Source organism: Panicum virgatum, chromosome 2K (genome assembly GCF_016808335.1).
Source record: "Panicum virgatum strain AP13 chromosome 2K, P.virgatum_v5, whole genome shotgun sequence".
NCBI lineage: Eukaryota > Viridiplantae > Streptophyta > Magnoliopsida > Poales > Poaceae > Panicum > Panicum virgatum.
This window is the reverse complement of record NC_053137.1, coordinates 12,538,344-12,554,077: the sequence shown is the minus strand read 5'-3', so window position 1 is coordinate 12,554,077 and position 15,734 is coordinate 12,538,344. Positions and strand designations below refer to the sequence as shown.

At 45.7% G+C, this 15,734-nt stretch overlaps 1 pseudogene; it reads left to right on the top strand.

The window, feature by feature from the left end:
- The first annotated feature begins 12,382 nt into the window (after positions 1–12,382).
- Positions 12,383–14,434, top strand: LOC120695110 (annotated as a pseudogene).
- The last annotated feature ends 1,300 nt before the right edge of the window (positions 14,435–15,734 follow it).

Sequence of the window (15,734 nt, the reverse complement as noted above, 5' to 3'; positions counted from 1 at the left end):
TGTCAACTGCATTAACTGGTGGAATTGCGCCTACCCAAGGTTTTTCAGGAGTAACCCACTCATACCACAACCATCTTAATCTTAATGCCCTACTGAAGAGGTCCAAATCTAGAACACCCAAACCTCCAAAAGGCTTCGGCCTCATTACTTTACTCCATTTTACCAAACAGCATCCTCCATTTGCATCTTTTGAACCTTTCCATAAGAAACTCATCCTTAGCTTGTCAATTTTCTTAATAGCCCATTTTTGCAGCTTGAGTACTATGAGATAGTAAGTCGGTATTGATGTTAGTACAGCGTTCACTTGCCGTAGTCTTCCTACTTTGTTCAATAGCCTCCCCTTCCAAGCTGAAAGTCTTGCTCCCACTTTGTCAATGAGCGGTTGGACGTTGACACGTCTGATTTGTCCGAGGTGTAGAGGAAGCCCCAAATATGAAACAGACCGGGTTCCCGAAAGGCGAACCCGACTCTCTGTATCGTCGTGATAGTCCCTGGATCACTAGCTATCACATACAGAACTCATTTCAATCGAATATCACATACATAACTCACGTTTACAACATTTCATGGGTTTATTTAATACATAATCCATAGGATTGTAAAACGAAACTCAGAGTACAAGCCCCTTGGGCTAAAAGAAAACAAATAGAAAGCGGAAACGATATCTAGTCTTCTGGGCAAACTTCATCTTCACGAATCCTCTCCACAGGCAGCTCGAAGTGTAGCTCGGGCCATCCTTCACATCATCTTTCTTTGTCGTCCTGTCGATTCCATCTCTCAGATCCTGCATCTATCAGGCTATCCCCAAGGACGGGATAGGTTCACGTCACCATCCGTATGCAAGCTTTTTGTGGATGCAAACGGTATAAGAGTAATGCCAAGGATAGGCTGTGGTTTCCTATGCAAGCAATATAAGTCATCCAAAACACCTTTCAACACGGGCAGCTCCGGCATCCCGGACTCCCGGTCTCCTATCTTCCTCCACCAAGTATCTCAACCCTGTTTCGGTGCGGGAATTCCCTCTCCCCGCACCTCAGCTGCTATCCGAGCAGGAAAAGTGGTACTAGAGGGAGGTAGAAAAGTATATGTGGTTCTAACTACAGTGTGGTGCCAGATCCAGAGTTGTACATGACCGAGTATGCGGCTATACGTATAGTTTTCACCCTGCAGGGGTTGTACACCTGTACCCACTCGCCCCGTCACCAGCCGACCCGTCGACCGACTGACTCCGAGGCACCAGCCAACGAAACTAACGGCTACGGCACCATCCTACTCCCGGTCTGGGGCGCGTCCTCCCGCAGTAGGTCACCCGGGGCTGTGAAGCTATCTAGAATGGAATCTCCATGGATCCTGCGATCGGGGGCGATAGGGTCCTGCCCTCTCCCCCTGACACTGAAACACTATCCTCCTGCAATAATGGTGCCGCGCATAGCTAGCTCGGGCTGGGTCCCCCCTCATAAAGGATAAGTGGTGTGCACGTTTGACATAGTTCCGTCACTAGGGCCACAAAGTCAAGTCCTTCATCCAGCTGAGGCGAGCGTCTTCGTCCAAGTTGGCATTCCGTAAACACGGTCTGCAATCGATACCCATTACAAGTATTTCCTCCAAAACTACACCTCTACTATGTTCCCACAGGAACGGTCTCGCACCCGCCACAGGTGCCGTCACCCATTACAGATGCTCACAGAATCGTGCCCAACACACAATCCCCAGCTCCCGATCCGAGGATCAGGGAAAGGGTCCGCTCGCCCCCGTTGTAACCTAATCACCAACTCCCATATATGTGGAGGCAACTTCCAGCAAGCAAGGACTATCACATCATATATTCCCATACCCCAAATCTCACTCATAGTAGCAATAGCAAACAACAATCATTTCTAAGTATGGGAAGCAAGGAATACGGTAAATAAATGGCTATGCAAGCTCATCTCATCATACTCAATTTGGGAGCGTAGCGTAGCGTATCTAGCAAGCAATGCCTAATAGGTATTCAATCGCGAACGGGCGTGAACCTGATAGGTCTTCGTAGTCTTCTTGGTCCTTCGGGGGCTTCTGGTCTCCGGGTACGTCCTTCCAGGTCCTCCGAGTGTCGAGGTAGTCCTTCTGGATCTTCTGGTCGTCCGGGACGTCGGTCAACTCCTCCACATCAGGACCTAATCGTAATTACGTATAAATATAGGGGCCAAGGTGCAAGAATGCACAAAACTGCTCAAATAAGATCCAACTCACAAACAAAACCTATTCTAAAGCGTAGATCATGATTTTAGAAGAATTATGAAACTGGTTTCATAATTTTCAGAGCTCCGGATGAATTACTGTGATTTTACTAAGATTATAGTATTTTCTGGAATTAATAAATGATTATCGAAAAAGAAAAAAACATAGAGGTGACATGTGGCAGCACCAGAGCATGCCACGTGGCATGATGACGTCAGCACGACGTCATCATGACGTCACCTGGGGGTCAGCACTGCTGACGTCATCAGTGGACCCTGCTGACGTCATCATTGACCAAGTCAACATTGACTGTTGACTGGTCAACCGGGTCAGTGGGGTCCGCGAGTCAGTGGTCCCACAGGTCAGCGTCTCACTAGTGACTTACGGTGGGACCCGCGTGTAAGGGTTGACCCAGAAAAAGAAAAGAAAAAGGGGTTTGGGGTTATTGGGCCGGAAGCAAACTGGCGGCCCATTAAGGCTCGGCTCACACGAGGTGGCGGCTCGGCCCAGCGGCTTGCAGGCCGGCTTAGGTTCGGCTCAGGAAAAACAGGCTGGCTTGGGTGGATGGCTCGCAGGACGGCTCGGAGACAAAAGGCCGGCTCGGGTCTACTGGGCCAAAAGCGGCCCAATCCTTCTTTCTTCTTTTCTTTTCTCCTTCCCTTTCTTCTCCCCTGTCTGCTCCCTCCCGTGGCGGACGGGTCCTGGTGTCCGGCGACGGTGGCGGCGGCTTGACGACAGAGCTTCTGCGGCGAGGCTCGGCTTCCTGGTGGCGCAGCTTCTCTTCACGCAGACCGCAGCGGGCGTGGCTACGGTGAGGCTCACGGCTTCTCCTCCCCAGGCGGCGGCGGCTCCTCCCATGGCGGCTCGGCGGAGACAAGGGGGGCGCAGGGTTAGGTCTCGGCGGAGCTGCAGAAGGCGTGCGCGGACGGCGGGACAGAGCTTCCTCGGCGGCGCGAAGATGGGTGCGGAGGCAACCACGATGGCGGGGTTGGCTTGGAGGGCTCCTTCTCTCCGGGCGGCGACGGTCTTCTCCCAGCACGGCGGCGGGGCGTCAAGGACCAAGGCTAGGCTGGCGGGTTCGTGCGCGTTCACGCGCGTGCAGGTCAGGTGTGCGCACGGTGTGGTCGACAGGTGCGCGCGCGGCCGGGAGCTTGTCCGACGTGGGCGCGTCATGCGCGCTGGGCCTGGCTGTCCAGGGCCGCAGTGACGAGGAACGTCAAGGTGAAGCCTATCCAAGGCAAGGTAAAAGGCAGAGCAGAACAACGGCGACGGGATCGGGTTCGCGTGTGCGGGTGAGGCAAAGGCACGGCCGATGGCGAGCTCGGCGAGATGCCGTAGAGGCGCTCGCGTGGGGCTGGCGCTGGTGGAGCGGGCCAGGCCGGTTGGTCGCAGGCCGCGCGGGCGGGCTGCGTTAGCAGGTTGGGCTGTGTGCGGGAGCAGGCCGGCGTGTGCTGCTGGGCTGGCGGGTTTAGCTTGCTGTGCTGGTTCGGGCTGCCCTCCATTAAGGGTCAGGTGGGTTTTGGGCTCAGGCCGGACTGGACCAGAGTTTGGACCGGGTAACGGGCTCGGGTTTGGTCACGGGTTTGGATCGAGTTAGGGTTTAGGACAGGTTAGGACTCGTTAGAGGTTTGGCTTTAATTTGAATGGCTCAATTCAAATTAGGGCTCACACAAGGGTTAGCTTCTTGAAATTAAATTGAGGGGCACACCTCAATTTAATTTCCACACAATTTCACACAATAAAATAAATCCAAATTGAATTCAAATTAAACAAGGCAGAGCTGAATAAATCCAATAACTCCAAATATTCTCACACTAGCAATTAATAACCTTAAATACATTAGTAATTTTTAATTACTAGGATTTTTAAGAAGCCAGAAATCCTACTTAGGTTGACATTTACAGCATTGCCACGAATTTTTTTTGAAATTCACATTTTTCGACTTTATAACATTCCGGAAAAATCCGGGATGTTACAAAATATGTGCACGGGAAAGCTTTCACAGGGCACTGGAATGGTTCCAGGATGTGTTGCAGGTCAAGTCCCTCACATCGAACTGGGTGTACCGCACTTTTTGCAGTGTTTGTTATAAGGCCTGATACACTACCAAAAGCACACAAAATATTCTTCACTGTTACTTCTTCATTTGTTGGGTTGAGAAATATTGCAACATCATCTGCAAATAAGCTTATCCTCAGTTTTGCTCTCCTGTTGTTGATTGGTGTTAACAACCCCTGATCAGTTGCTCACTGTAACATTACTTGTAAAGGTTCCTTTGCCAGGATGAATAACATTGGTGATAGTGGATCCCCTTGCCGAAGGACAGTCCTATGCTTAAACCATTTTCCTCTTGCTCCGTTGAGAAGGACTGAAGATGTTGAAGTTGCCAATAGAGTTGTGATCCATGTTCTCCATCTGTGCTCAAAGCCATACTATTCAAGAACCTCTTGCAAATAGTCCCACCCGACAGTGTCAAATGCTTTGGCGATGTCCAATTTCGTGAAGAGTGTCGGTTTGCCAATTTCATAAAGGCGATGTCCAATAGCCTTGTGTTGTAAATGAGTGGTTATTTCATAAAGGCGATGTCCAATAGCCTTGTGTTGTAAATGAGTGGTACTTAATCATCATTCCGAGTGCGCATGTGCTGCAGAATACCAAATGACAAAAATATGCAAAGTTACTTCTGAATGCTAACCACAGATTGTCTCCTTGCTGAATGTTGGATTCGAGCGAAGTCCAAACAGAGATGGAGAGAAGGTTGAAAGATGTAATAGAAATGGGGTGTGAAAAACGTAAGCTATAATGTTCGAGGGGGAAAAAAATCATCCCTCCACAGTGAATAAAAGTGAAAAAAGAGGGGGCATTTATACTCCCCACCTCCGTTACATGATTCCTAAAATATCCCTAAATATTTGGAGGATATTCCGACCAAAAGAGCATTTCCAAAGTTTGAAGTGTACAATTTATCTATTCCTACTGAATCACGCTTCTCATGTCATGCTGAAAGTAAGCTGCGGCCCTTCATTCATGCCTTCCACATGCCTTTGCCTTCCGGCGACCTTTCCAGGCCTTCGGCAGCTTCGGAGGTTGTCGAAATATTCTGTTGTCCTTCTGAAGATCGCCGGGTTGTGTAGCGGGCTATTTGGTGTGCGTGAAAACCGTTGTGACAGAACCTACTCCCATCCACCAATCGAAACTAAAAAAGTCATAAATCTTAGACTGAGTATCTAAAATAAATTTTGATTGCACCATAATATTTCTTTTGACATGATCTTTCAAATAAAACTACACTTAACTATATTTTGATAACATTGTTAAAAAGTTTCCTTTTAATATAGAACAATTAATTTTAACTACTACCAACAAGCACTTGAATAATACGGACAAATATTGTTTCTGCTAACAAGAAAATAAACAAGATGAACAAATAATATAGTATATTGCGAACAAAATAACATTGCGAATATCTGATTGTATATGGCAAATAATAGAAACTAAACCTGCGAATAAACAGATCCCATTGTCCAATAATTTAGTATAAAAATAAAAAAAATACTTGTAGGGGCATTTGTGTTCTTATCCATACCTTGAAGTATAATTATGATTTTGCTCTCAATTTTTGAACTTTGTGATTTTTTCCTCTACTATTCACAAGTCAATGCAATTTTACCTCTAGTCAACAGTCAAAATAAAGACAAATACGCAAAGACCAAGGGCAAAATAAAAAACGACTTGTGAAAAACAAAGGGAAAATCATAAAGTTAAAAAAAATAAGGGCAAAACCACAACTCACTTCAAAGCAGAAGGATTTGTGTTTTTATCTCTACTTTAAAGTGCAATTGTGATTTTGCCCTTAATTTTTTAACTTTGTAATTTTGCTCCTTACTGTTCACAAGTCAATGCGAGCCACAATTGCACTTCAAAGCAGGGGCAAAAACACCAAAAAAACATACTAGTATTTCCCTTCTCTCCTCGGTGTAACCACCTACCCACCCCTAACAGGTTTTAGTTCTCTCTTTTTGTAAGTAACCTTTGCAAAGTGTTGTTTGTTTCATCAATAAAAAGTTCAGGCAAACCCAAGGGTTGTCGTAGTTTCCTTCAAACAAAAAGAATGTTCTTTGCCCTAAAAAAACAATGTTCTTCTTTACTTTACTTTGTAAGATTATTTTTTTCTTAAAATAAGGAGGAACATTACTAGCATGATAAAAATGAGTAACTCCTTTAAAGTGTAAGGGTGTGTTTGGTTCTGCTTTTGAAACTACTTTTGCTTTTCAAAAAGTCAAAAGCCAACCAAATACATTGGCTTTCAAAAACTGTTTTTTGCTAAAGCTGCTTTTCCTCTAGTACAAAACTGAAAGCAGCTCTTCCCCTGCTTTTACCTGCTGTGGATGTGGGTAACTTTGAAAAAATTACCTACCCACCACCTTCAAAAAATTAATAGTTTTTGAACTTCTTCACAGCCCACAGTCTACAGCAGCTTTTCCACAGCTTACAGCTCACAGCAACTTTTTTAAAACTCACAGCTCAACCAAACACACCCTAAATGTGCCAAAATTGCATTGAAATGCTTGCAAAAATATGCAAACAAGGATATTATATAGATAAATATGTCTATTGCCTTTTATCTTTTTTTGTGAATTGCCTTTTTTTTTCTACTACTGCCAAAAGCACAGTTTCTTAAATTTCCAAATAAAAGGCAACATTTCAAAAGCAACAAAAAAGAAGTCCATAGCGTAAGTTCGGGTTTATTGTGTTTTTGCCCCTACTTTGAAATCCAATATTAATTTTACCCTCGCTTTTGCTCTGTTTGTGATTTTAGCCCTACTTTTTTACTTTGAGGCTCCCTTTACCCCTTTTATTGACTCTGTTATCCAGAAATAATAAAACTAAAAAAAATAAGAAAAGAGAAAACACTTTATGATATGGCGAAAAGATAAAAATATCCTTATCCCTTCAATCCCTCCACGTGCGGTTCCTGGCCCCGTCCCCTCCTCAGCTGCTCTCCCCAACCATCGTGGCTAACCCTAGCACGGCGGTGAGCAGCGGGGGCACGGCACCGTGGGCAAGTGCTGCCCCGCGTGTGGGCCAGCCGCGACGCTGGGGCCGTACGCCTCTCCGCCTCGAGCATCTCGTCCATCACTTAATTCCTCTCGCCCATCAGCCTCCTGAAGAACGCGCGATCTTATCCTTGTCGCGGAGCTCCTCGAACGGCACCTCCCTGACCATGCTGTCTCCCTCCCTCCGCTGGGCCTCCGCACCAGCATTGGGCTTCGTCGCGGCCACAGCCTTGTCCTGCAGCGCTTGGATGTCGCAGAGAATGTCGTTGGTCTGCCGCTCCTTGATCTCTGCCGCGTCAACGTCGGCCAGCGCAGTGGGGTCCTCGTGCCCGTCGTGGAGGCGGTGCAGGCGCGCGGCGTCATCCTCGACAAAGAGCGTGGCCGGGTGCCGCAGCACGCGCAGGCGCCAGATGACCTCATCCCTCTGGGAGCGGCTCCGCCTAGCCGCTCGAGTCATTTTTCGCCGGCGAGGCGACTGCTGCAGTGGTGGCAGGCAAAGAGCAAGGTGAGGAACCGGACGGCGAGGAGGATGCTTGGTGGGAATCCTAGAGCTAGGTTTGGAGGAGGGGCTGGCGCTCGGCCTGGCGGACGTGTTCTTATTCTAAATGGGAAAAGGTTGAATGTACTCCCCTCAATGTCTGAATAACCCTCTAAATTATAATTTAATTTAATTTATCCCCTAAACTATGTCATTTAGTTCATTTCATCCTATAATACAATTTGTCTTTTTTTTCTCCGTGCACAATTTGAATTTGAATTTCAAATTTTGCATGATAGCAGTGGAGGGTAGTAATGGACAACACAATACATATTAAAAAAATATTATAACTTTTCATCATTATATTTCATATAATTTTGAAAACTAATGATTAATTTATTATTAAATATCCTAAACCTATCAAAATAATAATAATAAATTATGATGTATTTTTTCTAATATGTGTTATGATGTGTACTATCATCAAATAGTCTCCTACCTTTGGGTATCCCTAGCTAGTCTTGCGGTAAAAATACTGACAAATGGCGCCCACCGTGGGGCAGATCATCAAGATCATCGGGGAGGTTGAAGGACCTCTTCATCAAGATCAATCCACTACAAGCGGTGGATCAATCCATCAAGTTCGAAGATCGGATGTTTGAGCGAATGATTACATCGACTTTGACTACTCGGGTCGACTCCAGCTCGCGCTGCAGCTACAACTACTTCGACGAATCAGCTACGCCGACACACCATCGACTACTTTGGCTACTTGTCTCAACTAGAAACTAGTCGGGGGCGAGTCTCCAACTACTCGGTGATGAATTATGCATGATCAACAACTAGTCGGAATCGACTCTACTAGTCCACTTCATCAACGACCGCCATGACTTCGTCAAAAAATGGCCCACGAATTAAGCTAAGTAACGGATACTTTTCCAAATATGTTCTTCACAAGATTGACCGCTTTGTGCGTAACCCACACTCTCGCCGACTATATTCTCTGGTCTCCGCGACTACTTTTTCATTCGTGCTCCCGGCTGCCTAGATGGTTTTCCCACTACAGAGGCAATATGGCTGCCCCTTTCCAGGTGAACTCCATGCACGATCTATTTTTTCACCATAACACATTGCAAAGCTGTCCGATAGAGTCGCCGTCGATTCTGACTTCCTAGTCCTTGCCCTACCCCATGTCCCTATAGTAATTCCTAAGTTAACCCATGTAGTTCAAGCTCCAATCATGAAACCTCAACTCTTGCACGGTGCCTACATGTAAGCCTCCCAAACAATGTAGCCTGTGGTAAGCCATCCTCTCCATGAGCAGTGTTCAGCGAGATTAGGCACGTAGCGGCACAAAGCAATGGCCACATGACATCCTACTCGTTGTCTTGCTAGATGGAAGGAGATTCATACACATCCTTCGTGCAACCATACACTTCAAGAGTTGTTTATTATTGAGTAAAACTCGGTATCTTCGCATTATGCTACATAATGTATGCATTGCATTTTTTCAGATCGAGCTTCGGCAATAACTCTTCATGCTCGTCTAGTTCCCGTACTCGTTTTCTGGGCACAACAAGGCACTCGGTGTGCTTTTGGAAGCTTCGCTAGCTCCTAGGCTCAGAGGCTGGGCACCAATAGCTACTCAACATGGCTTCTACAACTCGCTTAGCTCGTAAGCTCGGGGGCTAGAAGTTGCAAAACTACTCGGAAGGTGCCTTATGTGAATACTGAAGGTGAAAAGATTCTACAATGCATTCCACGTTCTTTTGGATCCTTTCTCCAAATTTGGAATTTGGATTCAAGGCTCGGGGGCTGCAGGATACATGTCATCATCAATTTGTTTTTTAAATCTATTTGGAAGACAAAGGAAAGAAGATTCAAACTCAAGATGGACCCTCAGCCTGATTCTTCGATTCAATCTAAGGCTCGGAGCTACTCCATATGGAGTGCGATTTTCCATCGCACACCATATATGAAGATTATTTTTGAAGATTCAAATCTACTCGAGCAAGAGCACCACGCAACCTCAAAGCACCCAAAAAGGTACTCGGAAGACATATTCAAGACGGAGTTACGAAGAAAAGTACTCGAAGATGACTCCAAAAGTACTCAAAAGCCTACAGCACTCGGCTACGAAGTGCTCGGGGCTTGTCACAGAGATAGATCTCTAGGTACCCACAAGAAATCTACCCGCAGGGAAGGAAGTAGTCAGACTCCAATTAGAATTCCTTTGTAATCCTCCTAGGGCTATACCCTATAATCCTACTATGACTCCTACCTTGTAATCTAGTATTCCACCCCCTGGAGTATATAAAGGAGGGCATAGATACATAGATCAGCAGAGCAGCCAACAGGCAACACAACACCCATGCGTAGGGCGCAATATACAACACCCCAAACATGACATTGGGTATTACACTATTCTAGCAACCCAAAGCTGTCTAAATCCATGTCTTATGTCCTCTTGTTTACCTTCAAGTTCCAGATCTAGCGATCCCTCACCAAACAATCTACTACCTTAGGGTATCCTTAGGTAGGTTGGCGCTAAAAAACACCAACACTTGTAAAATGTCAATTTAAAACTCCACCTGTGCATGGAGAAATGAAAAGGACAAATTTTATTAGCAGGTAATTTGAAGCAAAGGGCGTAGTTTTGGGGGGGGGGGGGGGTAAAATAATCAAATAATAGTTTAGGAGTTATCTGGACTTACCTATAGTTGAGAGGAGCAATTTAGACTTTTTTCTTCTAAATATGTGCCATTGGTTGGGAAATTTCTTTGGAAATGTTGTCCTAATATTTCACATCAAATAGGGGTAAAATCACCATATTTTTATAAAAGTAGGAGCATATTTGCAAGGGCAAATTTATCTTTTGCCAGGCCATTTGACACTGTTACATGTTCATGGAGTAGGGGTAAGCAGAGTCTTCAAAGTGAAAAGGTAGGGGTAAAATCCCAAATGGAACAAAAGAGAGGGTAAAATCACAATTGGATTTGGGGCGAGAACGCAATAACCCAATAAGTTCATATGCGACCCAGAATGATCCATCATATCTCATTGCAATGTGACTTGGATGTTGCATATGACATCATGCACTTTTTTTATACTATTGGATGAGGATTGAACCATCTAGATCAATCTGCTAATGTGTTGCCATTACCATTTTGCATAGGTCATATTTGCAAAACTAAAAGCTTATATTTCTAGAGCTTTTTTAATCTACGATGGAATATTATCATGCAGTTAGAACAGTTCATTAAGTAGAACCATTTTCTCATATCGCTGTATTTTTTACCTAAATACTACACGGAGAGCCCTCTCGATTTAGCACTAACTAGAGAGCTCTCTTGTTACTTTATGAAATACACACAAGGAAGTAACAAAAGATGAGAAGAAAATAACTTTGTTGCACTTCTTCTCCAGCGATAGGCAGGCCGGAGTTGGGTGGAGCGGCCGGGGTCACCACCGGCCACGGCTGGCGACGGAGGCCAGTGGGGGCGAAGAAGGATTCGGGTTAGGGTTTGGGATTTGGTCATGGCTGGCGGGTTTAGAGGGATGGCCAGGGAGGCCGCCGGACCGGCGGTGGTCATGGATTGAGGGCGGTGCCGGCGGCGGGGGAATCTGATGCAGTCCTCTCAGGCAACGGTTGCAATATATCTTGTGTGGGCACTCTCGCTGTTCCTGATTGCAATAGGTGCCAATTCCATCACGGCCTATTACCTTGAAGATAACAAGCCGTGGAACCGTAGTGTGTTCAATATTCTGCAGAATGACATCTACTTTTGCATAGTAGTGTTTCAACTGCTCTACCCCAGGGCACAGGAGGCGAAGAAGGAGAGAAAGTGCAGCAATAGCATTACTTTGGAGCATAAAACATCTGTTATGGCATCCTATCCCAGGATTAAAATATTCGAAATTTCCAAAATTTCGAGTTTTCCGAAGGGTGCTGAAATTTTTTTCCATCTAAAATTTCAGCTTTTCTTTTATTATTATGGCAAAAAAATATTTAAAAAAATAAAATATATTAAAAAATAACCTGAAATTTTCAAAATTTTCGAAATTTTGAGTTTTTCGCTGGGTGCCAAATTTTTTTCCTTTCCGAAATTGTAAACCCTGATCCTATCACCGTTGCTGTCTTCTTACTGTTTACCGCCGTCTGCATTGCGCATACATTAGGAGTGGTTGCTAGCTGGATGGTCAATTACTCTTATCCTAGCAAAGTGGTAGCTGACTACGATGGATCATGCCAACTCAAGATCAAGTGGTGGTGATTCCCAAGCACACTTCTGTCCTGCCAACAGTATGAGGGGTTGCAAATACATGGTGAATTGACCAAGCCTACAAGGTAATCCGTAGTGGTAGCAGAAGTTCCTCCGTCTACAAGTGCGAACTGGTACCAAAGGAAGGTGTCATCACTGTCGAGAAAATCTGGGACCGGTGCAGGGAGCATAACTTCATCTCACAAGGCGTCAGCAGCTCGCGGGTCAAAGGTGCCTGCCTAGCGTATTCCTCATCCCACCTGCTTAGGCATCGCTTCTTCGGGATGGATTGTGCTGAGGCTAGCCTTCCAGAGACACGAAGATTTGTCCTGTAAGGTTTGCTGTCAGAGAACAACACTGACGAAGAAATGGAGGCATTCAGGGTAATTGATGAGGTAGAACTGACATTCCTCTATGACTTCTTCTACACCAAGTATGCCCTTTGATCTTTGGGATGGAGGGGCTTTTCTTTCTCATGGTCATAGTTAAGATAATTTTTGCTCATTTGCGCTTGGAGTACTTATGCTCTATTCATCAATTTCTCAAACAAGTAATATCTGGTACTGCGATGATGACAGATATTTTACCCCACCCAGCTTGACTAGTGTCAGTATCACAGTCGCAATCATCACTGCATTCCTTGCAGTCGAAATATTGCAATCCATACTATACCTGGGATCAGATTGGGCCGAGTTCGGATGAATTCATCCCATTAGCAGTGCACAAGCGGTTTGGGTTTGTTATCAGTAGGCGGAGGCTCCCATTATTCAGCTATTGGCAGAACAGACTGGGACAGTACTCAGTTATTGAAGGCTCATAATGACTTTGCCTTTAAAACTAGCAGGCTGAGCACATTTAAAATAGACGATTTGCAAGTTTAGAGACCGGAATGACACAGCTAAACAAATTTAGAGACCGGAATGACACAGCTAAACAAATTTAGAGACCGGTGATGAACTTTACTCTTTTTTTTAGGTTTGAGATTGGGGGGCAATGGGGAACGGGCGGCGGCGGCGACGGCGACGAGGACTCATGATGAGAAAGAGAGGAAGGTCGGAGCGTTTGTGGGCTGTGATGCGTGGGCATTCTCTCAGTTGTTAGATCGATATAGCGTGTTGGCCCAAGCTGTAACCTTAAAAGTTGGAGATTTTTGCCCGCTATAACATGTGTGTGTCTATACATATACATAGGTGAAAACCCATGCGCTGCTATGGGTATACAATTTTTAAATAAAAATAATAATTTTAAGGTAATATGGTAAGAAGAAATGGATATATTGTCTAAGCTATAAATCTCCAATAGACGAAACCTGAACCAAACCCTGGTACGAGAGCGCGCCACGTCACGGGTTCGTCTCGGCCGTCCGATCGGGCGCACGGACGGTCCAGATCGTGTGTTTTCCGATCATTTTGCAAAAAATTCCTCGAACTTTAACGAAATCAACCCACAGTCCTACATCATCTCTCAGGAAGTTTTGCAAAAAAGTCCTCTCCATTTATCAAAATTAACCCGCAGTCCAGCCTTCGGGAGGGCGGATTCGCAGTTCGTCATCTTGGCAGAGAAGGAGGCGGCGGCGGCGGGGGCCGGGGACCTGCGCGCGGCGGAGGCCGCGCGGGAGATAGCATGGGAGCAGCTCCACTCGGGACACCGGAGTCATGTTCATCGACCTCCGCCGCTGACACGCCGGCAACTACCGCCAGCGCATCGAGCGCTGGATGGAGATCCAGGAGGAGAAGCGCATCTACGAGCTGGGCTCGCTGCCCTGTTCCTGCTCGTCTTCGCCGCGAGGTGGAGGCCGTCGACCACCGCTGAAATAAGCACCGCCTCGGCGGCGACAACGTGCACGGCAGCTGCCGCCCGCTCCACGACGAGCCCGTCAGCCTCATGCACTGGTCGGGCAAGGGCAAGCCGTGGGACCGCCTCGATGCCGGTAGGCCGTGCCCGCTCGACCACACCTGGAAGTCGTATGACCTCTACATCCCCAGCGACGGCAGCGGCCCCACCTCGCCGGCGTCCGGGCCTGCATTGGCCGCATCCTTGTTTTCATGGTAGATAGAAAGCTTTGTAGTTCCATAGGCGCAACAGGTACTCGCTGATTGAGCGGTTCTTGGCAATGGCAATGTGCTCCATTGCATTTTATTGCTGCAGTTTTTGCCACCGCCGCTATGAGCTAGCTGCCGCTCATGGTGGGCTGTGTACAGGGTGGTGAAGGGAGCGGTGGTGGCGACAGCAGGGGAACAAGAATAGGGGATGAGTTGATAGAAAGGGGGGAGCTCTTGCTCTTTTGGGTAGAATTCAGATTGGTTATTTGGGGGGATTTTGATTCTTTTTGGCCTGGCCGGTGATCCTTGGGATTCCCAATTCTCTCCATTGGAGGGTGTACAATTTGGAAAGACTTTGGAGTTTGGTTCTATATTATTGATCATTCTTTCATTCATATGCCATGCCTGCCTTACTGACTCTAATTCGTACAAAATGATCTGATTTTAGCTTTTAGATGAGCTGAACTTTCTGGAATGCCCTGTATTATATGATGTGAGTTCTCAGTGAAGCACAACACAAGCAATAATCTTCCCTGAAATGGTTCTTGAAATGCTCATAGTTCTTGATCAATCTGAAATGCTCAAACTTCAATGTCAGAGGTAAATGCTTTATGATCCAAGAACTAGCATAATCTAAACATTCTGTAGATTGAGAATTCATGTCGCTGCATTGTCGCATTGGTCAACATGATGTGATATGTCTTTGAATGAACTGTTCTTGCAACATGCCTATGTAACTGCAGTTGGACTGTTCATGATGTACATTCTACTCCTGAGTAGTCACTATTCTCTGCTATACGCTTTGCATCTGCAGTCAGATTTGTCCTGCTACATCAACCTCTGATTGATCTGGCTGAATCCTGAATTCTAAGACCTGGAATTGAATCTCTGTTTCAGAAGTAGTAGTTGTTCTGGAACATATCTTTTCCATCTCTGGTTGGATTCTTTCCCAATTGAACGGACTCCCACAGATTGATGAGAACAGCTGCATACATTCCCTGCATCCATTTCGATATTAGAACATAGGTCAGGAATGAATAAATACTCTTCATAGCCCACACAAGAGCCCTGTGACCGGGAATTTTAAAGTTTCCCCTGAGGAGGTTGTGCCAATTAATTTCCTGCCTGCTCTAATCTTTGCTGAAATTTGAAAACCATGGACGGCATACTAGAATCAATGCGCGGCAACGCCGCGCTTGTGCTTTAGATAGGCCACCGCTAATACTGGAAGCATGTTTATCTACCTGTTTGGTGATAATGGGCAAACGGTTAATTATTTGAGGACATGAGAAGTGAGCTGAATCATTTCAGGGAACTCTTGTCTGAAATAAGCAAGCAAGATAAAAATTAAATCTCTGGATTAATATCAAGGGTTGGGATCGATCATAAGCTGTAATATAGAATCAAAGATTGGCATGTGAAGATGAAAAAGTACTATGATTGCTTCATTTCATATATCGAGAAAATTGAAACTCAGTTTGATTGGTTCCATATCGTTGTAGAACAACAGCAACCAAATCTGCAAATAGATGATGACAAGACGAGATAGTATTCTCTGTCAAGGCAGCGGCCAAATCTGCAAATAAATCGGTAAGGCAGCTCGAGGTAGTGCTCTGTGTCAAGAAGTTCACCAGACACCAGCCATTGTGTTTTGTGTTGATTGAATCCTTTTAAGGTG